Below are 26,779 nucleotides of genomic sequence, written 5' to 3'. Positions count from 1 at the left end.
TAATAATAGTTTACATAGGAATTTAATTCACTCCTTGCATAGTAAGAGCGATAAACTTTCCCAATCAGGAGTATATAAAATAACGTGCGTGGATTATCCAGAATGTTACATCGGGTAAACGGGGCGAGCTCTTGGTCTCAGGTATAAAGAGCATACTCCTACTGGAAGTGGTGACGGTACTAAGGGCTCTACTTATGCCGAACACCTTGTGAAAACGATTCATGCGCCGAACGGCCCTGTTAATATCGAGTTACTTCATGCTGAAGTTAAGGGCTTAAAACTGGATGTTTTGGAAGACATACAGATCTTTAAGCATCTGCAACATGTTAAGGACAATATCCTCAATTAGCAACTCCCACTAAGAAATAGAAAATTTTTGAAGGTTTCGCGGCTTTACTTTGTTCCTCATAGATGTAAATCTGATGATCTGGGGATTATAATACGCGCGCGCCGATTGGCGAGCGCGGTTGGTCAAGCTGTTCATCTTTCCTTTTATCCTCATTTTTCTTTTACGATGGTGATTTTGGCCCGTTGAACACCTCACGCCCCCCCCCCCCCCCCCACGCTAACTACTGGCTTTAGGTAGAGTTTTTAAGAGTTCCTCCTGTTGTCATAGGTAGCTTCATATCTAAGTTTCTTTACTAGCATAAGAAACCGTGTGCTGTTATTTTTAGGTTTCATCTCCTATTCAGCTCGTCTCTTTTTCTATGCATTTCATTTTTTGATATACGCTGATCTGCGGTTGGGAATATATGGGCTATTTAGCCCCGACCCATGTATAAACTTTCTCGTATTCGTATGCGCATGCGCAGTTAAGTAACTTCCCTTGTCTTACGCATGTGCATACATAGCATGTCAGGCTTGTGAGCAACCGTTTGTAGCTGCAGTTTATGGCGGGTCATGGCCCATCAAACAAAGGCCGGTGTGAGGTGGAGCGCACACCATTAAGTAGTTGGTTGGTTTTGGGGTTTGATGGAGGCTAAACATCGAGGTCATCAGTCCCCTGTTTGAAACAGACATACTTGTAAAAGGCCTATATAGTAAAAGCGTAACCTCTGCACCCAGAGGGGGAGAACACCAAGGGGTACAGAGCTAAAATGAACACCGCAATAACAAAAAATAGAGGACACTGAAAAGGAGCAGAGCAAATAGTTGACTACAGTAAAACAGACTAAGTGGTTGATGCATCAGGTAAAAGGTCAACCACAACTACAAACGAAGAACCTCCAGCTGGAAAGCGTTGATAGAAGTACTAACACAACTTGTTAACATAAAAGGCACTATTTTGGTATCCATGTAACAATAAGAAGTCGCTGGAGTGGGTGTAGCCTGAGATACCAAGCTAGAGCGCCCACACTAGAGCGAGTGATAAAACCCAGCTGCACAGATAAAACGTAAAACTGAGTCAGCTATAGTGGCATCGTCACCTAGAATTAAAGTGCAGCTGGTAAATTAAAGGACTGCAGCAAGGGGGCTAAATGGGGCAATCCATCAGAAGATGGAGCACTGTCAGCCCTGCATCACAGCGACACTTTGGCGGGTTCACACGGCGAAGGGGAGACCTGTGGGTCAACCGCATATGTCCAATTCAGAGACGACAGAACTGAGTCCCTACGCGTGCCCCTCAAGGATGAGTTCCATACGGCCGTGGACGACTTGACCGTGGGGAGCTTATTTGGCGTGTTCAAGACAGACCATTCAGAGCTCCAGACATCGCGGACCTTGCGATGTAGGGCTGACCGGAGGTCTCTTTCCACCAGACCAAGCTCCAGGGGTGGCGAAGTGGTGGCCTGCTTGGCCAACCGATCGACACATTCGTTTCCTGGAACGCCGATGTGGCCCGGGGACCACACAAACTCGGCGAGAGGAAAAACACCATCTTGAATACCGCGCAGGAAAGGGTCCCGAGAAAAACGCTAGTTGAGTGCTTGCAAAGCACTCTGAGTCACTGCATATGACAAATAACTCCCCACGGCAGGAGGAAAGGTGAGCGAGTGCACGATAAAGAGCAACTAGCTCCACAGTGGAAACACTGCTCCCACAAGGCAGGAAATGCTGCTCAACGTACACGCCATGCATGAAAGCAAACCCAGTGCGTCCATCGACCACAGAACCATCGGTGAAGACTACATCTACATCGCGAAACGAGGCAAGAAGAGCCAGGAATTGTCGAAGACTGGCAGGTGGAACGGAGGACTGAGTGGCACGACAAATCCAAGCAAAGCTGCAAGCGAGGTAGGGACCAAGGAGGGGTAGAATAAGATGGCCGGTAGGATGGAAGAAGGGGAAAGGACTCGAGTGACGAGAGAAGGGAACGAACGCGGACCGCGATCGGGAGATCCGACCTAGGCCGCCGTCGTGGGGAGGGGAGTGCAAAAGAAGGAAAAAGGAGCCTGCAGTTTGGGTGGTCGGGTGAGGCATGGATCCGGGCGACGTATGACGCAAGCAACTGTTGTCAGCGGAATCGTAGTGGAGGGATTCCAGCTTCTAGAAGAAGGCTAGTGACCGGACTAATGCGGAAGGCACCTGACGCCAGTCTGACGCCACAATGGAGAATTGGGTGGAGGACCTGCATAGTTGAAGGTGCTGCTTACACTACAGTTCCATAGTCGAGACGGGACTGGACTGCAGCAAGGCCATATAGAGCTGTAGGAGGGTTGCTCGTGGGGCCCCCAAACTACTTGGCTTAGTCAGCGAATGATGTTGAGGTGCCGCCAGCACCGTTGTTTAAGCTCGCGAAGATAAGGTGTCCAAGTGAGCTGAGCATCAAACAGCATGCCAAAGAAGTGATGCCTCTCCTCAATACGAAGGAGTTCATTGGCAAGGTCGAGCTCTGGATTGAGGTGGACCATTCGACGACAGAAATGCATCACTCGGGTCTTAGAGGCTGAGAACTGAAAACCATGGTTGGATGCCCAAAAATGTTCCTTACAGATAGCTCCCTGCAGCCGCCGTTCAGCGACACTGATGCTTGGGGAACTGTAATAAAGACAGACGTCATTGGCATATAGAGAGGAACAGACCGACGAGCCCACTGCAGCCGCAACAACATTAATTGCCCCCCAAAAAAGAGAGGAACACTGAGAACTGAGCCCTGCAGGACACCATTCTCCTGAATATGTGCAGAGCTAAAATAAGTACCAACTAACTCGAAAGGAGCGATTGGAGAGAAAATTCTGTAGAAAAGTCTGTAGTCGACTAAGCCAAATTTGTGCAGCGTGCCAAGGATATGAAGGCGCCAGGTGGTATCGTACGCCTTCCAAAGATCAAAGAAAACAGCAACTAGATGTTCACGCCGAGTAAAAGCTGTACGAATAGCCCACTCTAGCGAGACTAAATTGTCGATCGCTCAGCAGCCCTGACGGAAGCCCCCTTGTTGCTGGGTTAGGAGGCCCTAATCTTCGAGTATCCAGATGACATGCCGACTCACCATCCGTTCCAGGAGTTCGCACACAACGTTGGTAAGGCTGCTAGGGCGATAGCTATCAACCACCAGCGGGTCTGCAGCAGGATTCAGCACTGGGATGGTAACGCTATCCTGCCGAAGAGTTGGGAAAACGTCCTCCATCCAGAAGCGGATAAACAGGGCTAGTAATTCACCCTGACAGTGCGCCGAGAGATGGAGAAGAAACTGGTTGTTAATTTGGTCTGGACCTCGAGAGGTATTGGGGAAGCTGTAAGGACCCTTTGGAACTCCCGTTCATTAAACTGGGCGTTGTATCGTTTCCAACGGTGCGTGCGAAGTGACAACTGCGTACGCTCAGCCTGCACTATAATGGCTCGGAATTCTGTGCTGTAGCCTGCTGTCGTGGAACTTCGAGCGAAGTACTCTGCCAGATGTTCGGCGATGGCGATTGGGTCAGTACAAAGTGCACCCCGATGAGAAAGGCAAGGGACAGACGCATGAGGGTGAAAGCCAACAATCTGCTATACCCGCGACCACACCTGAGATGGGTAGGTGTGAGAACCTATGGTGGCAACATATCGTTCCCAGTAGGCCTGCTTGTTCCGCCAGATTAACCGCCGAGCCCGGGCCAGCAGCCGTTTAAAGGCAACCAGATTCTTTAGGGAAGGATGACGCCGGTGTTGTTGCAGGGCTCGCCGGCGGTCCTGGATAGCTCCTGCTATCTCTGGTGTCCACCAAGGGACTTACTTACGCCGTATGGTACTTTAAGAGCAGGGGACAGTTGCCTCAGCAGCAGAAACAATGGCCGTAGTGACCTTGTCCACTGCCAACTCAATGTCACCAGCAATCAGAGTAATGACAATAGTAGCTGAGTTGCAGGCTGCCCAATCACCTCCATGAAGGGACCATCGTAGCAGCTCATCAGCGGGTTGGGATTGAAGAAGAGAAACGAGGATAGGAAAGTATTCGCTACCACAGAGGTCATCGTGGACCCTCCAACTGTGGTATGAAAGAAGACCTGGGCTACTAAGAGAGGTCAATGGCCGAGCATGTGCCATGAGTCAAGCTAAAATGTGGGAGCACCAGTGTTAAGGAGGCAAATATCTGCTGTGCCAAGATAGCCTCAACATTCCTACCCTGGCCCGAGATATGGGTCCCATCCCATAAAGGGTGGTGGGCATTAAAGTCCCCCAAGAGGAGGAGTGGCAGGGGGAGCGTGGCGAACAAGTCAGCTAGGGAGCCTTTAATCCTCCTTGGTGACGTCCAATGAACATAATTTCCCCAGTTGTGCTGACCAGGTAGAATACCTTACAAACGTTATCCTTACTGCCACAGAACATTCAATTCCATTCCTCACACGTCACCTTTACTGTGCCATGTCCTGGTCCCTTCATGGACTGAGATAGTACAATGCAATTCGTATCCATAAATGTGCTCTCCACATTTTAAAACTGTCATCCTACTATGGCGAACTATTTGCTGTAAATAGTTGTGACTGCAGTGCTATCACATTTTTAGAGATAGCAAAGAAGCTAGCTAGATTTTATTTATTATGTCCTTCAACAGTTCCACTCCCTCGTCCATCGTGTGGGCAAACCTCAGATAGCTCTCTGGGACCTAGGTCCATTCCTATTTCCAGCCAGACCATAGTAGATCATTGTGGACTCTCGCTGTCTCCAGTACCTGGGGCCGCTGTTTTGCGGAGATCCCAAGCTACTCCCACTATCACCCTCCCTTCTTCTGTCAGAAAAAAGTGGAGTAGGCTCTGGTGAATCCCTTCTCTCAGAATCGTGACTGCTATAATGCTGCTTTTATGTAGGGAAAGGTAGATTATGCTCTCATCTCATCCTCGTTTTTCACATTGGGCCGGATTAAGTTCACATTCAGATGTTGCAGAACCTTTCTTTTGTGGTCAAGACTTTCTCCATCATATGTACAATCACATCTGGACAGATGGGACATTTACCAGACACTGGCGTGAAGCCACTGTCATACCCATATATAAGCCTGATAAACTATCTCCGTTTCTCTCTCACTAGCTGTGTTCACAAGGTGATGGAAAGTTTGTACAGTGGTTAGTAGATTGTGAGACTAAAGCCACCACAGCAGAAAGGCATAAATCTAAGTGGATTTAAAGCATGCTGGTCTGCAAATGACCATCTTGTGACTTCAGTGCATTATGTAAACGATTTTTATGGAAATCAAAGACTATGGTGAGATTGGAGAAAACCAATGACACTTTCTGGGGGCTGGTATCCTCTGTACTCACTACACGTCGAGCCGCCGAGGCCGATTGCCCCGTTTCCTTCAAGAATTTCTTAAATACAGAGTTTTGATGTATGTGTGGGTTCTTCCCTGTCAGTCAGCTTAAGCCAGGAAAACAGTGTGCCTCTGAGTTCGTCCTGAGCGTCATCATCTTTGTTATCGCCGTTAACCCTACTATGGTTTGTCTCATGCTTTCCATCTCCAGCTCTCTTTTTGTACATGATTCTGCAACCTATTTCAGTTCTCCACAGACTTTTCTCCTTGATCAGCATCTTCAGCATTGTCTCAACTGTCTTCACTCATGGAGCATTGACATTGGCTTTTGCTATTCCACTGATAAAACTATGAATATCTGGCAGCTTATTGGGTCTCCTCCACAAACAGTCTTCACCTCTTTGGCCTGCTGCTCTTCAGTTTGCTGAAACTACGAAATTACTGGGGCTCATGTTTGACAATACTTTCTTAATCTTCCCATGTGTCTTACCTGGCCACATGCAGTACTAGGTCACAATGTCCTGTGTGTGCTCTGCGATACTTTGTAAGGAGTGGATCTCACCCACAGTGTAGTTTCAAACAGAGAAGGGATTGATACAAACAGATGAGAGTGGTGTTTCATTTATTCCTCTGCATGTCTCCATTTTATGCCACCTAAATACACTCCACCATCGTAGTACCTATTTCAACACTTGTGCATTTTACACTAGTCCAGTCTGTGTACAGAAGCGGTCAAACTACCCCTGTCATACTGATGTGATGCTCTCCTCAGCAGATGGACATGCCATTTGTCTGCAATGCCTGGACCCCATCCTGTGCCGCCTCCTTTGATGACTCCCTCGATCGCCAGTATGGGATGTGTCATTCATCTGTTACTTCCTGGAGTTCACTTTACAGTTTCAGTGTGTCACTACCTGCCACATTCCAAATGTGGTGTGAACCCTTAACCACCTTGGCTTCGTGCAAGCAGCCCATGTTCACCTTTGACTTATTCACTTTCTAAGGATACTACTTCAGATTCTATCTATCGCTGTAAATTTCTCGATCTTCACACCGAACTTAGCGACAGTAACTTTCTGTACACCGGTGTGTCTCAGACTGGTGCCAATGACGAAAGCATACCTAACACCATCATCAATGATTTTTGGTATTTTACACTGCGTAGTATTTACAGCACTGCTCTGACCTGTATCAGGCCTGCAGTACATCTAGTGTGACAGGCTTTTTAATTGACTCATCGAATCGGTGCCTTTCCAAGCCTCCCTGTGCTACACACCATCCATCCTTTAGTAAAATGTGTAAGAAAGCTCCTCTTCCTCACTCTCGATTGAGCCACAATGATGCTTGTGTGTCCCTCATCACATTGGTCTGGTCTGAAACAATACTGTTGCCATTGTTGCAATCCTACCACAGCCCACTGTCTCCCATTGCTTCCAATCTCTGTGTAGCCATCTGTCAGCAGATTGCATCCCTTTGGCAACACCACTGATCTTCCTTTCATGGGAATTAAACCTCTCAGCTGTTTGGCCAACCTCCTCTCGACCCTTTCACCCTAGGTCGCATATTGGCCACTGTAATTTTAGCCATATCATTTGTTAAGTGGTAATCCCTTACCATTTTGTGTTCATTGTCATCACCATTTCCTGACCAAACGCCCATTTTTAACCACCTAGTCCAATTTATGTTCGCTAAAATGGCCAGTAACAGCAAACGACGTGCAGATCGTCAACTGCGTTTCTCTTATCCATCGTAGCAATATCGTGGAATCTTCAGTTCAGGACCTCCGTCCTCTCTGTGGAGTATTTTATGGACGTTTCTAAGTGGGGAAGTCAGTTTTAGCCGTCTGTTTCTGTCAATTTGGCTTAATGTGTGGTCACATTTTTAACTCCTCCTTCGTCTTTCTGTTCTTAGGTTCTTACATGGGCATGTATGACGTTATTAGATTTTGTGCCACAGAACAAAACAATTAGTATTAAGAATATCTTTTGGGGATTTGTCAAAAACAATTCAAATTGAGTTTGAAGAACCTTACAGATGTACAGCTCTTCACGACTTTCACTGGACTGCCTTTATGGGTACTGACAAGAAATGGACTATTGGCAGGGATTCGCCATATATAAGGAACTATTGAGCTGTAAGTGTCTGACGTAACATGAAAAATATTAAAATTGTGTGTGTAATCCAATATAGCAGAATCCTTTAATCATCTAAATTAAATTTTTTTCCATTTAAAATCAAATGATGTAGTTTAGTCACCAACTTTTGGTATGTATTTTTAGGACCTTGTCCGTTTGTGGCCATAATTTGTTGCTAAAAATCCTCTATTTATTGTAACCCATTTTTAGTGGCGAATAAAGGAAAAATACATGACAAAATGTCTTATATGACATTTTATTTTAGAAAGCAATTGACAATTCCTATGAAGTATTGGTTGCATTGCATTGTGGAGTTAAAATTTGGTAAACTAGAATACATTTTGCAATAAATATTCATCATACCTTCCCCTTTTGACAACAGACTATATTGCTGAACCGACTATTTTCACAGCAATTCCTCTTGACACATGCACTAACAAAAATGTCATTACCCCCATGCGGGTCTGGGGGTTAGGTCTGAGGTATTCGTGCCTGTCGTACAAGGCGACTAAAAGGAGTTTCACACATTTTGGCCTTTATGTCATGGTCCCCTGTAGGGTTTGACCTCCATTCTTCAAAATTTTATCGAAGAGCAAGCCAAATGGGGAAGGGCACTTTACAAGGTGCATCGTGTCCATCGTGCATTGATATCTTTAGCCCACTTCCTCGTCGTTGCACTGCAGTCCTGCTCTTGGGCAAGGACACCTTCCTAGGCGCATTTTCCACCAGGAACTATTCAGTGTATTTTTGCGCTGACTATGACTGAACTACTTTGAAACTGATACACAGCGTGGTAGCCAACCCGTTCTGGTGGGGCCATGTACCCTGATGGTAGTAGCCCCCTGACCACACAGGAATTGCTCTGCTGATTCCTGCACCGTTTACTACCCATGTATTCCAACGGTTAAATGCCCATCCCGCTTGAGCTTCGGTACTCCCAGCAATGGCTATCCTGCCAGGTGGCCTTTGCTGCAGCTGGGTGGCGCCTGAAGGGAGGGCCCCTGGTCAGGGTGGGCGGCAACAGGGCCGATGACATGTGATGAAGCGTAGTCATGACGATGAATCCTCTTTTTTTTAGCATTTAGAGGACAAGTTCAGGGAAGTGGAGGGCTTGTCCAAAATGAGATCTGCGTCAATCTTAATCAAAACAGCATCCTCTGCCCAGTCATGGGATTTACTCGTTTCTGAGAACCTGGGGCATCTTTCTGTAAGACGCCCCATAAGAGCTTAAATATGGTCCAGGGTATCATTTCAGAGCTCTTCTTTTCCAGTCCGACGTGAGCTGCACGCCAATTTAGAGCGGCGAGTATATTTCATCCAAAGTGTCCACTGGGGACTGAGGGATAATCTGGTTGCCACTGGTGCCTTCATCTTTGCTTTTGAGCGTGATACATGGCCCTAGAATGACAATTTGATGGTTTGCCGGTGTAATGAAAAGCCCTATATCCCTCCCCTGATAGTGCTATAAGTGGCTGAAATCAGCCGTATGTTTTCCTGCTGTACTTCCAGCGTCGCATATCGAAATTGTGGACGGCCATCATCACATCCCAATACCCCACGTGCCCCGCTTCCCATCTGTGTCAACTACACAGAGCACCATTCGCCTTGCTTGCTTGACTGTAGGATTCTCCAGAAAGAAAGGAAAATTATGGAGTGAAAAAACTCTGGGCAGACTGACCTACACTGAGACTAAGAAAATTTGAACGCCTGCACCCTGCACGTATGACATAGCCTTACGCCGCCTCTACAGTTCTGGCACCATCAGCTCCGCCAACCCGTGTCACCTTTCCGAGACAGAAGACGACACATGCCCCTTTGATGGTGGGGGCTTCTAAGCCAGAAAAGCGTAGGTCATCCTCAGCTTCTCTCGCTAGGAAGGGGTCCCTTGGTCACTCCCTTCCCAGGTTTCTTCTAGTGGGAAAGATGGAACTCGCCAGTGGCTGAAGAGCCCAAAAGCAGCTGATCGTAGGGCTTCACTCTCATCCTTGGAGACTGAGCCAAGGAAGCTTCCCAGCCAGGGAAACCCAATGGGAAGCGAGATAAAGCCAGAAAGAAAACCCTAAGACCAAGGAAATTGCGGTGGCACCCACAACACCGCTACCTTGAAGCTCTGTGGCTGAGGATGGGGTGGAGATTCTAGTTTACCTGATCTCGCCAGATCCTCAGACACAATGGATATAGACTGCTCAGGCAATGAATCACTGGCAGCAGGTGACAGAGGCATGAACTGCCTCATAGATGTTCCATGCCTTCCCAATCTCATGTCATCCTCCAGTGGAAGTGCAGTGGTTTCTTCCACAACCTGGTAGAGCTAAGACAAATGTTATGCTATACACCTGCTATCTGCTTTGCCCTCCAGGAAACCTGGTTCCCAACAACGCCGACCCCTGCCGTCCACAGCTGCAAGTGATATTACAGGATCCATATATACACTTTAATCTACTGTCAGGTGGAGTTTGCGTTTATGTCCTAAACTAGTCCTTAATGGACATGTGCTCCTTCAAACCCCTCTTTAAGCTGTAACTGTCAGTAAGTACAACGCAAGAAGTATCTGTCCGCAATGTAAATCTTCCTCTAGATGGTGCAGTACCCCTGAATGTATTTGCTGCTCCGATTGATCAACTCCCTAAACCTTTCCTACTTCTGGGAGATTTTAATGCCCATAACCCCCTTGTGGGGTAGTACCAAACTTACTGACCAAGGCATAGATGTTGAAACTTCACTGTCGCAATTCAACCTCTGAAATGTGTGGCGGTCCCAGTACTCAAGAGGCAGTGTGGCTCATGGTAGTTACTCTGCCATTGATTTATCAATTTGCAGTCCTGGACTTCCACCTATCCACTGGAGAGCACATGACCTGTGTGGTAGTGACCACTTCCCCATCTTCCTGTCACTGCCCCAGCGTCAAGCACACGGACATCTGCTCAGATTGGTTTTGAAGAAGGGAGACTGGGCAACGTTCACCTCTGCTGCCACCGCTGAATTGCCCTCACACGGTAACATCGATGTGATGGTTGAGCAGGTGACTAGCACAATTGTTTCTGTGGTAGAAAATGCGATCCCTCGCTCTTTAGGGTGACCAAGGCGTAAGGTAGTCCCTTGGTGGTCGCCTGAAGTCGCTGAAGCAATCAAGGAGCGTCGACGAGCTCTACAGCGACATAAGTGGCACCCTTCCTTGTAGCACCTCATAGCGTTTGAACGGCTCCGTGCCTGCATTTGCCAACTTACCGAACGATGGAAGCAGGAGTTACGGGAGAGATATGTTGAGACCATTTGGTGCCGTATGTCGCCTTCGCAAGTCTGGGCAAAGATGAAACGTCTTTTCGGGTACTAGGTCCCAACAGCTATCCACAGTGTTACTATAAATGGCAAGCTATGTACCGACGCGACCACTTTGCCCGAGCCTCTGCGTCGGTGAATCTCCCCCCCCCCCCCCCCACCACTCCCAGGCTTTTGCACACTCACAGTGGCTGGAAGGGAACGTCCTCTCATTCACTACACGTTGCAGTGAATCCTACAACGCCCCATTTACAGAGTGGGAGCTCCTTAGTGCTGTAGCATGTTGCCCTGACACAGCTCCTCTGTCTGATCACATCCACAGCCAGATGATTAAACATCTTTCATCTGACAAGCGACATCTTCCCGTCATCTTCAACCAGATCTGGTGCGATGGCGTCTTTCCATTGCAATGGCGGTAGCACACCATTATTCTTGTGTTCAAACCCGGTAAAAACCCGCTTGATGTGGATAGCTATCGGCCCATCAGCCTCACCAACATTCTTTGTTAGCTGCTGGAACGTATGGTATGTTGGCGGTTGGGTTGGGTTCAGGAGTCTCGTGGCTTGCTGGCTCCATGTCAGGGCGGCTTCCGCCAGGGTCTCTACAATGGATAATCGTGTGTGCATCGAGTCTTCCATCCGAAAAGCTTTTTCCAGGTGGCATCACTTGATTGCCATCTTTTTTGACTTATGTATAGCATACGACACGACTAGGCAACATCATATCCTTGCCACATTGTATGAGTGTGGTCTCTGGGGACCACTACCGATTTTTATTCGAAACTTCCTGTCGCTCCGTACTTTCTGTGTCCAAGTTGATGTCTCCCATAGTTCCACCCATATCCAGAAGAATGTAGTCCTGCAGGGCTCTGTATCGAGTCTGTTTTTAACTGTCAAAACGGTCTAGCAGCAAGTATCAGGCCCTCTGTCTCACCTCTGCATGCAGACCACATCTGCATTTCGTACTGCTGCTCCAGTACTGTTGCTGAGCGGCGCCTCCAGGGAGCTACAGCTTCCAGTTTTCAGCCGCAAAGTCTTGTGTCATGCACTTCTGTCGGCGTCTTACCATTCATCCGGAATCCACACTACCTTAAGTCTCCACAACAGTGAGTGGATCATCATTAACTCTTAGAACTGATTTCGACGCTCGATTGACTTTGCTTCCTGCTCTTAGTCAGCTTCAGCAAAAGTGCTGGCAGCACCTCAAAGCCCTCCATTGCCTGAGCAACACCAATTGGGGTGCAGATAGCCCAACGCTGCTGCAGCTCTACAGAGCCCTTGTCCAATTCCGAACTGACTATGGGAGTGTGGTTTATGGTTCAGCAGCGCCTTCAGCATAGCATTTACTCGTCTCTTTGCTCCACTGTGGGGTTTCATTAGTGACGTGGCCATTTCGGACGAGTCCAGTTACCAGCGTACTGGTGGAGGCTGGTGTGTCTACTGCAGATCGGACGTGCACAACTGCTCGCCAGTTACACAGCACACATTCATAGATCCCCTGAACATCCGAATTACCGTCTCCTTTTCCAGCCTGCGGCAGTCCGTCTCCCACATCAGTGGCACAGATCGGGGCTAACGATTGCGGTTCGTGTGTGGTCCCTTCTCTCCAAACTGTCGTCCTTCCCACCTCTACTTTTGGTTCGTTCACATACCCCTCCATGGTGTACGCCCTGGCCGCAGCTTTGTCTGGACCTTTTGCATGGCTCAAAGAACTCCGTTAACTCCGCCGCTCTCTGCTGTCACTTCCTCTCGATTCTTGACGTGTTCCAAGGCTCTCAAGTGGTTTACACCGACGGCTCAATGGCTGATGGTCATGTAGGCTTCGCATATGTTCATGGAGGACATATTGAGCAACACTCCTTGCCAGTTGGCAGCACTGTTTTCACTGCTGAACTGGTAGCCATATCTCGTGCTCTTGAGTACATCCGCTCATGCCGTGGCAAGTCACTTATCCTGTGTACTGACTCATTAGGTAGCCTACAAGCTATCGACCAGTGTAACCTCACCACCCACTGGTAGCGTCCATTCCGGAGTCCATTTATCTCCTGGAACAGTCCCGCCATCCCGTGTTTGTGTGGAATCGAGGACACGAACTTGCCGACAGGCTGGTCAAAGAGGCGAAGTGGAAACTGCTTCAGGAGATAGGTGTCTCCGAAGGTGTGCTGTGTTCTTACACCATATTGTTTTCCTGCTTTGGGAGACGGAATGGCATAACAGTATGCACAACGAACTGCAATGAGACAATGTGTGAAGACTTCTATGTATGCCTCCCGCAGGTAATCAGTTGTCCTCTGCTGACTCCACATTGGCTATACATGGCTAACACATGGTTACCTACTCCGTCGTGAGGACCCACCTCAGTGTCACTGTGGGTCCCAAATGACAGTCTTCCACCTCTTGCTGGACTTCCCACTTTTAGTCGCTCTACGGCAGCCTTTTAACTTTCCTAGCACCCTGCCTTCGGTGTTGGGCGACAATGCCTCAACAGCAGATTTACTTTTACGTTTTATCTGTGGGTGTGGTCTTATACTTCTATCAAGGTGGAGATTTTAATGAATTACAAATTGGTTGGCTTTCCCCATTTTATTCTTGTGGTTAGCCAGCCACTTTAATCTGCTTTCATGGTTTACTCTCTTCTGTTTCTAGCGTCCGTTTTCTTGTCGCCTTTTGTTCCTTTTAGTGTTCGTTGCCTTCCCTTCATTCTTGTGGATTTTGCTTTCTTTGCGTTTTGTGTTTTATGTTTCATCCAATTTATTTTGACACTTGTGGCATTGTTTTATTAGGGCCAAGGGACCAATAACATCTTAGTTTGATCCCTTCTCCTGCCTCCAAAACAGCCAACCAACGAAAGGTCATTTTATCAACATAGTACTGTGATTGTTGAATGGCATTGGATTGTTTGCCACCTGCCTCGTAGCCACACCTACAAATTTATAGCGAAACCAGGCAGATTCATGCTTACAGTCCCTCACCACTTTTATCAATGCAATCTATTTTCATGTAATACTGTATTTTTTGTGAACCATGTAAGATTATTTTATTTGGTGCCACGGACCATTAATCCTTGCTGCACAAGTGCTTTCAGTATGTGTAGTTTGTTAAGCTTGGAAATATTCCTTCAGTGGCGTAATTTTTAGGAAACTAGGTCTCAAAAAATTGAAATTATTTTCCAAAAATTATTGAGTGGGGAGAGGAGTGGGGACAGGTAATTCCCTGGCTGTGTCATATATGGAGATTTGCATTGGATACATTGGTGTGAAGTTCTACACCAATCCAATGTTCTGACAGAAGAGGAGAACATTTGTAATTTGAGTTGCTGTACACTGATAGAGAGCAAGTGCCATCATATAAAATCAGTATGATTGACAGGGTTTAGGTATTGTTTCATGTCAGATTGCTCATTCTGTAGTTTCTTCCTTTACTACTTCAATTGGCCTTATGCCTGTTTCCTGCCTTCTTGTTCAGATAGCTTTGTAGTGCCTGTCTTAGTTCATCACAGGCATTGACTGTATTTTTAAAGATGGCGCTAGTATTTTATTTAAAGATAGTGATTCAGCCTAGTTGGAGAGTGCAGTGCTGTGCTGTTCCATTACTGACCTCTGAAGTGGGACAGAGTGCTTCTTTGAAGAGACTGTTCTCACTATGGTTAGTGTGTGAGGATGAACACTATGAACTGAAACATCTTCCAGCAGCAGGTAAAACTTGCTCTTTCCTGCAAGTCATATTGGTGTTTAAGCTAACAGACTATGTGATAAATTGTCATGTGAAATGCGTATAGTTGAATTTTGTCATGCTTAAGAATGAAGTCACCTGGTGCTCCAGTGTAACCTTTGAGGATGACTGTTCCAAGCTCTGCATTTATGAAGACATAACACGGCAGGATGTAAGAGCTCCCGTGTAAGAACTGGGTAAGTAGTTCAATATGGCTTTCGATATTTGAATACCGTGTTGCAGATACACCTAAAATTATGTAGCACGCCCACAAGTTGTGCTCACGAAGTGTGCATACTGGTTACCTTCTACTGCATTTTAATTACTTCCTTGAAACGCCATACTTATATTTTAATGCGGAATATTGGAAGAACATAGGACAACACAGACATTTGTTTTGGGAAATACCGCTACATATATAATGAATCAGTGAGCATGTATTATTCATACATTATGAATAGCTTTTTGCCAAATAGTACCACGTCTAAAACTCTTGAATCTTCTGGTACTAATTACTTGCTGTGTGCTATGTTTCTTCAATGACAACTTCTGTAGTTCAAGTCATGCCTGTCAAACACAAATTAGACTCAAATTCTGAGTTTTACAGCTAAATGGTCTTGACAGGTGCAGACTAGTGTTTAAAATCACATTCATTCAGGTTTAGACTTTAGAGTGGAGGTACTTCCTATGTTAGTATACATGAACTGATTGCCTTCCTGTTGCCAATGAACATTCATTGTCCATTTGGTGAAAGACATATTGATGCCATTCGGCAGAGTTGCTATTTGTTCCACTTGTGTGTCCTCTCACAGCACCAAATAGAATCTAACTCTCAAACACACAGTTAACGGCTTTAGTATAAACATTTGTATCAGTTGCTCCCTGTTTTCCTAAGTTAATTCTGTTTGTGATCCCCTATAATTTCTGACAGACTGTGCAGTTGCACATGTTCCAATTAATTCATATTCAAAAATGATATATTTGTTTTACAGCTTAATACAATAGAAACTTAATAAAATCAAAGTTTGGTTCAGAATACTAAAGCGTGTGCTAAAATAAAGATTGAGGAGCTACAGTGAGTGTTTAAAGTAATGGTTGTCAGCCACAAATAGTGTGGGAGAGGTCATTGTATCATTTTGTAGTGCTTCTGACTAGTGGTAACAGTAGTTGTAACCCAGTCTAAGTGAATATTAATGAGCACTTCATTACACATAATTATGCGCTCGTATTTGCAGTTACAACAGTTATCACGCTTGGGTGCATTGTGCTTCGTGTGTGGGAAAACAGCTGCATCAAATACATCACCACAGTCATCAGGAAGAGAAACAAGAAAAATAAAACTTTATAAGCGTCTCCTACTTCTTACAGAGGACATATTAGAGATAAATCACGATGGAGTAGTCTGCAATGACTGCTCCTGCATACTGAACATCATTGACAACCATGAAAGCGAAATGAAGTACACGAAAGAAATACTGCAGAAACTGCTCCATCGTGATGCAGTCTTTCGTCCCCATGTGGATGATGGCACACACTCTGCAGGTGAGTAACATTATCTGATTTTGAGTGTATAGGATCATTTTTTTATGTTACTTGCCAACATGAAGTCTTGAAACAAATTTTCTAAGAGCTCAGTGCAACACGGGGAATGGGGGGAGGATATGGTGTGATCATTCTAGTGGAAAGCTGTTTATGAGTATTGTAATGAACTTTCCATGTTATAGTTGGAGAGGGAAACTTCTAATGCTCTCTTTCCTGTACCTTATTTTATTTTGTTACGACAGGGGTTCCAAAACTGCTTCTCTGTTAGAGCACTGATAATTTCGCTACTTTGATGGAACACTTTGCTTAGTTTAAAGGTTAATAAATGTAAAGGAATGAGAACCTTATTTTATTCAGTGATTAGTTTTAAATTGGAAGTAGTAACACTGAAACAAGAACAATGCAAGAAACCCTTGTGTGATTTTCCAAACCTTATTATTTTGAGACCCTGTTTGGAGACTAGAAGAAAATTATGTAGCCTTACCAGTAAAATGTTTATAACTAAATTTCTGGATCTTAGGAAGATGGCAGTAAATATTATAAATATCGGAGGTAAGGAATACTGTTTTAAAGAGAACCCTATTCACGAGAGACAGCATGCAGCATGACATCCAAAACGCTCATTTTTCATAATGTGCAACTTGACATATTAATAATTGGTGCAATTCTTTGAAATCTTCACCAGAAATGGCATAACGAGGACTCGCATCTGTGACACGTTGCAACAGATTTCCCTGTTAAACAATAGTCAGTTTTCTAGCAAATATGTTGCTTTGAGTGTGTGCTTCCTGACAGGAAACAATAATACAAAGCAGTATATGTACATAGTACACTTGCTGTGTTCATCCACTTGGCATGATGTTGATTTCTGTTTCTTGTAATGGCTTCTGACAGAGGCTCAGTACAGCACACACACACACACACACACACACACACACACACACACACACACACACACACACACACACACACACACACACACACACCTGTAGGAAGAGCTGAACCACAGCAGCTTACCACAGAAGAGGCTCAAAGCAGTACTGTGCTGGGTTTGGAGTGAAAACACCTTTCTACCTCATCCCAACATTCCATTCAGGATGAGAACATGGGGCAGGAAAGCTCACTTCAGGAGTACCATCGTCCACAAACCATCACCTCACAATGTTGTGTGATGACAGGTGGCATTGTTCAGCTGATTGCGTGAATCATTGCCCCTGAATTATTGTTCTGCTGAATATAGTACACAGTACTGTCAAATATGTACTTATTACGCTTTAGGAAATGTCAAATGCATAAGAATAAGGGGAGAACAAATTAATGAAGAGAAATTGTAAGCTGTAACAGTGCCTTCTGTGCACTTCATTGTTGGCACCAGAGATTATAGCATGTAATGTTCACATGGGATTCATTAAACCCAAATTCTTCCATTGTACTGATGTGGGGTATAGTGTGATTCATCACTCCAAGTCCTTTGTTTCCAAACGTCCATTGTACTGTGGTCATCGCTCTTCATGTTGAGAACAGAATGTGTGGTTTTGAGAAGCTGCTCAGCCATTCTAAACAGTCTTTTAACTCCCTGTGCACAGACATTTCCTTAGGGGGACGACCAGCAGCACATCAAAACTGAAGGAGAGGCCACAGCAGCTGTATCTTACCACTACCCACCACAATGCTACATGCCCTGTCCATCAGCACATTAGAGCTCTGTGGACGTCATTTAGCTTTGGTTGTTCCTTAATATTTCAATTTTACTGTCACATCACTGACAGCTGACTTTGGCAAATTTAGGAGGGTTGAAATGCCAAAGTCTTAAATATTCAGGAGATTCAGGAGACAACAAAGACAAGACCATGTTAAATGTGTTGAGCTCTCCTGACTGGCCCATTCTGACATTACTTCTCTGCTGATAAAGCAGTACCACCTGCCACCTTCTGTAATGTTAGATCCACTCCATTACATAATGGTGTCCAGGTACTTCGATCAGATAGTGTAGTCATTTGGCCATACTCAAATGAATGAGGATCCACAAATTAGAATATATTTTATTAGAATTATGTTTGAGTATTGAGAGGATTGATGTGGGGCAGGTAGATACCGACTTACAAGCACGCTGAGAATTATTTGTAGAGACAGGGAAACAGAAAATGGTCACAGGACAGACTTTAGTTCGAGAGATGGGGGAAGGGAGTGGAGGTAGGTGGGCAAGTAGTCAGGGGAAAGGGTGGCAGATGGGGTGAGAGAATTACATTCTATAGAGGTGGAGCGGAGAAAAATGGAGGTGATAATCTGATGAGAGATGGGAAGTGGACATGCCTGTAGCTCGAGACTGGAATACCAGAAGTCTGGGGGGAGGCTTTGTCGAACAGTGGGGCTCAAATGACTGATGGCGCGAGTAGAAAAGAAATGAAGGTGATTTGAATTTTAACAAATGAAATACTGGGGTGTGAACCTAGTTTCCGCATTGGCTATACATGGCTAACACATGATTACCTACTCTGCTGTGAGGACCCACCTCAGTGTAACTGTGGCTCCCAAATGACAGTCGTCCACCTCTTGCTGGACTGTCCACTTTTAGCTGCTCTGAGGCAGGCCTTTAACTTTCCCAGCACCCTGCCTTCGGTGTTGGACGACAATGCCTCCACAGCAGCTTTAGTTTTACATTTTATCTGTGGGAGTGGGTCTTATACTTCTATCTAGGTTTTAGCGGATGTCCGTTGTCTCTTTCCTCCAGCCTAGTGCTTTTAGGGTGGAGATTTTAATGATTTGCAGAGTGGTTGGCTTTCCCCTTTTTATTCTTGTGGTTGGCCAGCCACTTTAATCTGCTTTCATGGTTTATTCTCTTCTGTTTCTAGCGTCTGTTTTCTCGTCCTCTTGTTCCTTTTAGTGTTCGTTGCCTTCACTTCATCCGTTTTATTCTGACACTTGTGGCATTGTTTTATTAGGACCAAGGGACCAATGACCTCTTAGTTTGATCCCTTCTCCTGCCTCCATAACAGCCAACCAACGAAAGGTCTTTTTATCAACATAGTACTGTCATTGTTGAATGGCATTGGATTGTTTGCCGTCTGCCTCCTAGCCACAACCCCTACGAATTTACAGCAAAACCAGGCGGATTCATGCCTACAGTCCCTCACCACTCGTACCAATGCAATCCATATTAATGTGTAGTATTTTATTTTTAATGAACCATGTAAGATTATTTTATTTGGTGCCACGAACCATTAATCCTTGCTGCACAAGTGCTTTCAGTGTGTGTACTTTTTTAAGCTTGGATATATCAATTCAGTGGTGTAATTTTTAGAAAACTAGGACTCATAAAATTGAAATTATTTTCCAAAAAATATTGAGTTGGGACATGAAATTCCCTGGCTGTGTCACATGTGGAAATTTGCATCGGATGGACTGGTGTGGAGAGCTGCATCAATCCAATGTTGTGCACTGAAAGACAGCAAGTGCCATCACATAAAATCAGTATGATTGACAGGGTTTAGGTATTGCTTCATGTCAGATTGCACATTCTGTAGTTTCTTCCTTTACTACTTCAAATTGTCCTCATGTCTGTCTCCTGGCTTCTTGTTCTGATAGCTTTGCAGTGCCTATCTGAATTCGTCACTGGCATTGACTGTTTTTAAAGATGGCGCTAGTATTTTACTTAAATATAATGGTTCAGCCTAGCCGGAGAGTGTGGTTTGTGCTGTTCCCTCAATGACCTGTAAAGTGGGAGGGAGTTTTTTTAAATGCTGTTCTCAGTGTGGTTAGTGCGTGAGGAACACTATGAACTGAAACACACCTTCCAGCAACAGGTAAAACTCTTATTTGCAAGTCATATTGGTTCTTAAGCTAACAGACAATGTGCTAAATTGCCATGTGAAATGTGTATAGTTGAATTTTGCCATGGTGAAGGATGAAATCACCTGGTACTCCAGTGTAACCTTTGAGGAGGACTGTAGTGCCTTCCTAAATGCAGAGTTTCAATGGAGTGATTAAAACAGTAGGATACAAGAGCTCATGCTAAATAACTGGATAAGTAGTTCACTGTGGCTTTCGATATTTGAATATCGTGTTGCAGATACACCTAAAATTTTGTAGCATGATCACAAGTTGTGCTCACCAAGTGTGCATACTGTTAAGTTCTACTGTACTTTAATTACTTCCCTGGAACACCACACTTACATTTGAATGCTGAAGATTTGAAGAACATAAGGTAACACAAACATTTCTTTTGGGAAGTAGTACTACATACATAATGTATCAGTGAGCATGTATTATTCATACAGATGTTTAGCTTTTTGCCAATAGTACCACGTCTGTAACTCTTGAATCTTCTGGTACTTATTACTATGTGCTACGTTTCTTCACTGACTTATTTCGGTAGTTATTGTCATGCCTGTCAAAATTAAATTACACAAATTCTGAGCTTTACAGCTGAACTATCTTGACAGGTGGTAGCACAGATTCAGACTAGGGTTCAAAATCACGTTTGTTCAGGTTTAGACTTCAGAGTGGAGGTACTTCCAATGTTAGTATACATGAACTGTCAGTTCATGTATACTAACATTGGAAGTACCTCCACTCTGAAGTCTAAACCTGAACAAACGTGATTTTGAACCCTAGTCTGAATCTGTGCTACCACCTGTCAAGATAGTTCAGCTGTAAAGCTCAGCCTTCCCATTGCCAATGAACATTCATTGTAGTCCATTTGGTGAAAGACATCGATGCCATTCGTCAGAGTTGCTTTTGTTCTATGTTTGTGTACTCTGATAGCACCAAATAGATTCCTACTCTTAAACACAGTTAACTGTTTTAGCTGTGTACTGTAAGCAGATGACATTGTGGCTGGATTTCTCTACTCTAGTGGAAGTATAAACATTTGTATCAGCTGCTTCCTGTTTAAGTTATTTCTGTTTGTGATCCCCTATAATTTCTGAGAGACTGCAGTTCCACATGAACCAAATAAATGATATTCAAAAATGAGATTTTTTTTGTAGCGTGATAAAATAGAAACTGAAGAAAATGAATGTTTGGTTCAGCCTACTGAAGTGTGTGTTAAAATAAAGATTGATGAGCTAGAGTGAGTGTTGAAAGTAATGGTTGTCAGCCACAAATAGTGTGGGAGAGTTAATTTTATGATTTTGTACTACTTCTAACTGGTAGCAATAGAAGTTGCTCCTTCTAGAATATACAGTATCTTAACCCAGTCTAGCGTAAGTGAATATTTATGAGCACTTATTACAGGTATTTATTTGCTCGTTGTTGCCGTTAGAACAGTCATCGCCTTTGCCTGCTTTGTGCTTCGTGTGCGGCCAAAGAGGCGGATCGACTAGATCACCCCTCTCGTCACGGACACAAACTAGCAACACTAAACTGTATAGGAAGTTGGAGTCACTTATAGACGAAATTTTGGACATTGATAAATCACAATGGAGTAGTCTGCAATGACTGCTGGTGCAGACTTAACACCATCGATAAGAATGAAAGCGAAATAAAGAAGTCGAGAAAAAATACTGCAGCAACTGCTCCATCGTGATGCAGTCTTTCGTCCCCATGTACACGATTGTACACTCCGCAGGTGAATAACATTATCTGATATTCAGTGTACATGATCATTTAGTTTGATGTTACTTGCTAACATGAAGTCTTGAAACAAATTATCTGCAAGTTCAGTGCAACAGGGGGAATGGGGGAAGGATATGGTGTCATCATTCTAGTGGAGAGCTGTTTATGGCAATTGTAATAAACTTTCCATGTTCTAGGAGGAGAGGAAAACTTAACGCTCTTTCCTGTTCCGTATTTTATTTTTTACAGCAGGGGTTCCAAAACAACTACTCTGATAGAGCACTACTTTGATGGAACACTGCTAATTTTAAAGGCTAATAAATGTAAAATAGTGAGAACCTTATTGTACTCAGTGATTAATTTTAATTTAGAACTAATAACACAGAAATAAGAACAATGCAAGAAACCCTTGTGTGATTCTGCAAAGGTAATGTAATTTTGGGACCCTGTTTGGAAACTAGAAGAAAATTATGTAGCATGTCCAGTAAAATGTTTGAAACAGTATTCTTTACCTCCGATATTTATAGTATTTACCGCCATCTTCCTAACATCCAGAAGTTTATTTCTAAAGAAAACCCTATTCACGAGAGACGGCATGCAGCACGACATCCACAACGCTGATTTTTCTGTAATGTGCAACTAGATCTATTAATCATTGGTGAAATTCTTTGAAATCCTCACCAGAAATGCTATTACGAGGACTAGCATCTCTAACACGTTGCAACACATTTCCCTGTTAAACAATAGTTTTCTAGCATATATGTTGCTTTGAGTGTGTGCTTCCTGACAGGAAACAATAATACAAAGCAGTATATGTACATAGTACACTTGCTGTGTTCATCCACTTGGCATGATGATTTCTGTTTCTTAGTAATGGCTTCTGACAGAGGCTCAGTACACCACTGTATGTTAAAATAAGGTACATAGCTGTCATTGCAACCGTTTGGCAATAGTAGGAGGAGCATGTCAATAAAGCAGTACATAGAGTTCTTATTGCCAGTATCCCTGAAACAGCTGTGTCATTGTCAGTTTTCTAGCAAATATGTTGCTTTAAGTGTGTGGTTCCTGACCAGAAACAATAATGCAAAGCAGCATACGTACATAGTAGACTTGTTGTGTTCATCCACAACCAATCAAAATGTACTCCATACTACAGCAGCCTACCTCAGAAGATGCTCGAAGCAGTACTGTGGCTGGAGTGGGGGCAGCTACAGATGTACAGGGTAACAGAAACACACCACCTTAATGTCCACTAAAAGGTGTCCACCCTTCCCCTTTACAATAGCTTTAACTCTTCTGGAGATGCTTTTAGTGGGATGTCTCTGTCTTAGAAGGAATGGCAGCTCATTTTTTCTTGAGAGCTGAAACAAGAGACGATACAGATGTCTGGTGCTGGGTTTGGAGTGAAGTCACCTTTCTAACTCAACCCAACATTCCAATCAGGATGGAACATGGGGCAGGAAAGCTCACTTCAGGAGTGTCATCTTCCATAAACCATCACCTCATAATGCTTTGTCGTGACAGGTGGCATTGTTCAGCTGATTCAATGCTTCATTTCTTCTTAATTGTTATACTGAATATAGTACGCAGTACTGTCAAATATATACATACTCTTATGTGTTTGACATTTCCTAAAGCGTAATAAGGGGAGAACAAATTAATGAGGAGAAATTGCATGCTGCAACAGTGCCTTCTGTGCACTTCATTGTTGGAACCAGAGATGATAGCAGGTAATGTTCACATGGGATTCATTAAACCGAAATTCTTCCATTCGATTGATGTGAGGTATAGTGTGATTGATCTCTCGAAATCCTTTGTTGCCAAACGTCCACTGTACTGTGGTCATCGCTGTTTACACTACCTTGAGCTTGGCTTAATGTTGATAACAGAAGCGTGTGGTTTCGAGAAGCTGCTCAGCCATTCTAACCAGCCTTTTGTAACTCCCTGTGCACAGACATTTCCTTAGGGGGACTACCAGCAGCACATCAAAACTGAAGGAGAGACCACAGCAGCTTTATTATACCACTACCTACCACAATGCTAGATGCCCTGTCCATCAGCTAATTCCTCTGTGGACGTCATTTAGCTTTGGTTGTTCTTTAATATTTCAGTTTTACTGTCACATCACCGACAGCTGACTTTGGCAAATTTGGGAGGGTTGAAACGCCTAAGTATGTTAAATATTCAGGAGACAACAGAGAAGGCCGTGTTAAATGTGCTGAGCCCTCCTGACCCATTCTGACATTACAGAAGGTGGCAGGTGGTACTGCTTTATCAGCAGAGAAGCAGTAATGATAGATGCACTCCTTGGGAAGTTTAGTAGTAAATTCTGTGTTACATAATGGCGTCCAAGTACTTCAATCCGATAGTATAGTCATTTGGCCATATTCAAAATATATTGTGATTTGTGGATTCTCATTCATTACAATTATGTTTTTGAGTATTGAGAGGACTGATGTGGGACAGGTAGACACAGACTTACAAGAATCAAAAGTTTGCGTAGATAGCAGTGGAGAAATGCATGCTGAGAATTATTTGTGTTGACAGGGAAACACAAAATGGTCAAGAGGTGGGGGGGAAGGAAGAGGAGGTATGTGGGCATGTAGTCAGGGCAATAGGTGGCAGATGGGGTGAGAGAAATACATTCTATAGAGGTGACGAGGAGAAAAATGGTGGTGATAATCTGATGAGATTTTTTTTGTGGGGTTTAAGGGCGCTCAACTACTGAGGTCATTAGCGCCCAGTCACAGTTGTTAGAGCACATGGAATCTAGTAAAACTCAAGGGGAGGGAGGGACACCAGTAAGTCCTGACAAAGATGCAGATAAAATAAGTAAAAAGGTTACATGTCTTTGGACAATCCAGTCAAAGTTATAAAACGCAGAACACGAGCAGCTGCTCGAGCGTCATCAGCTAAAATATCCGTAAAAGTAGATGGCAGGTACAGAACAACACGAGATTGACTAAAGCGGGGACACGACAATAAAACATGGCGCACTGTTAATGCTTGACCACAAGGGCACTGCGGGGCTGGGTCACCGGAGAGCAGGTAGCGGTGGCTAAACCGGCAATGCCCAATCCGCAACCTGGTCAGAAGGACCTCTTCTCGCCGAGATGGTCGGGAGGAGGATGTCCAAGCAGTTGGGAGCGGTTTTACTGCCCAGAGCTTGTTTCCTTGGAGGGATGACCAAGCATCCCACCACAACGACAAGCCTCTTACAAACAACTCCACGAACGTCAGACGACGGGACACAATGGGAGGCTGGCCGAGGCAGGAGGACTGCAGCCTTGGCTGCAGCATCTGCAGCCTCATTCCCAGGCACTTCTACATGTCCGGGAACCCACAAAAAGTTGACAGGAGAACCATTATCAGCGAAAGAATGGAGGGACTGCTGGATCCGTTGCACCAAGGGATCGACCGGATAGGGAGCTCCAAGGCTCTGAAGAGCACTGAGTGAGTCAGAGCAGAGTATATACGATGAATGGCAGTGGCGGCGGGCATACTGAACGGCCTGATGGAGAGCAAAAAGCTCGGCTGTAAAGCTGGAACATTGGTCGAGGAGCCGGTATTTAAAGGTGGGGGCCCCAACGACAAAGGCACAGCCGACACCATCGTCAGTTTTGGAGCCATCAGTGTAAATAAAGGTGTGACCGGCAAGTCGAACACGAAGTTCGACAAACCGTGAGCAATACACATCAGCCGGAGTACCCTCCTTCGGGACTGAGCTGATGTCGAGATAAATATGAACCAGAGCCTGGAGCCAAGGTGGTGTCGGGCTCTCACCCTCTCTGAAGGTGGTAGGGAGGGCAAAACCCAATTGTCGAAGCAGGCGACGGAAGCGGACTCCAGGGGGCAGCAGGGCAGACAGATACAACCCGTACTGACGGTCGAGAGAATCGGCGAAGGAGGACTGATAAGAGGGCTGGTCGGGCATTGACAACAGCCGGCAGGCATACCGACACAGCAGTACGTCGCGCCATTAGGTCAATGGTAATTCGGCAGCTTCAGCATAAAGACTCTCGACGGGACTAGTGTAGAAGGCTCCGGTCGCAAGACGTATCCCCCGATGGTGGATGGAGTTGAGACGGCATAAGAGGGATGGCCGAGCAGACGAGTAGACGAGTAGACGAAGCTCCCATAATCCAGCTTCGATCGGACTATGGACCGATACAAGTGAAGCAGGACAGTGCGATCCACTCCCCAAGATGAACCACTAAGCACTCTGAGGACATTAAGGGAACGTGTACAATGGGCAGCCAAATAAGAGACGTGTGGAGACCAACAAAGTTTCCTGTCCAATGTGAGCCCTAGAAACTTAGTTGTTTCCACGAAAGGGAGAACAACGGGACCGAGATGTAAAGATGGCGGAAGGAACTCTTTATATCGCCAAAAGTTGATACAAACCGTCATCTCTTCAGAGAACCAGAAGCCATTTGCCACGCTCCATGAGTATAGGCTGTCTAGACAACGCTGAAGGCAGCGCTCCAGGAAGAATGTTCTCTGGGCACTGCAGTAGATCGCGAAGTCATCGACAAAGAGAGCCTGAGACATTAGGTTGAATTCAATCCATAATTGGATTGATCGCGATGGCAAAAAGGGCTACGCTCAAGACGGAGCCCTGAGGCACTTCGTTCTCCTGGAGGAAGACGTCGGACAATACACAACCCACACGTACCCTAAACTTTCGATCCGTTAAAAAGGAATCAATAAAAACGGGCAGGCGACCGCATAGGCCCCACCTGTGAATAGTGCGGAGGATACCTCCTCTCCAACATGTATCATAAGCGTTCTCCAAACCGAAGAACATGGCTACCGTTTGGCGCCTTCGCAAAAAGTTGTTCATGATGAAGGTCGACAAGGTCACAAGGTGGTCAACAGCAGAGCGGCGGCGA

The sequence above is a fragment of the Schistocerca serialis genome, chromosome 1 (assembly GCF_023864345.2).
Source record: "Schistocerca serialis cubense isolate TAMUIC-IGC-003099 chromosome 1, iqSchSeri2.2, whole genome shotgun sequence".
NCBI classification, from domain to species: domain Eukaryota; kingdom Metazoa; phylum Arthropoda; class Insecta; order Orthoptera; family Acrididae; genus Schistocerca; species Schistocerca serialis.
The sequence above is the reverse complement of the archived record's forward strand: the minus strand, read 5'-3'. Positions refer to the sequence as shown.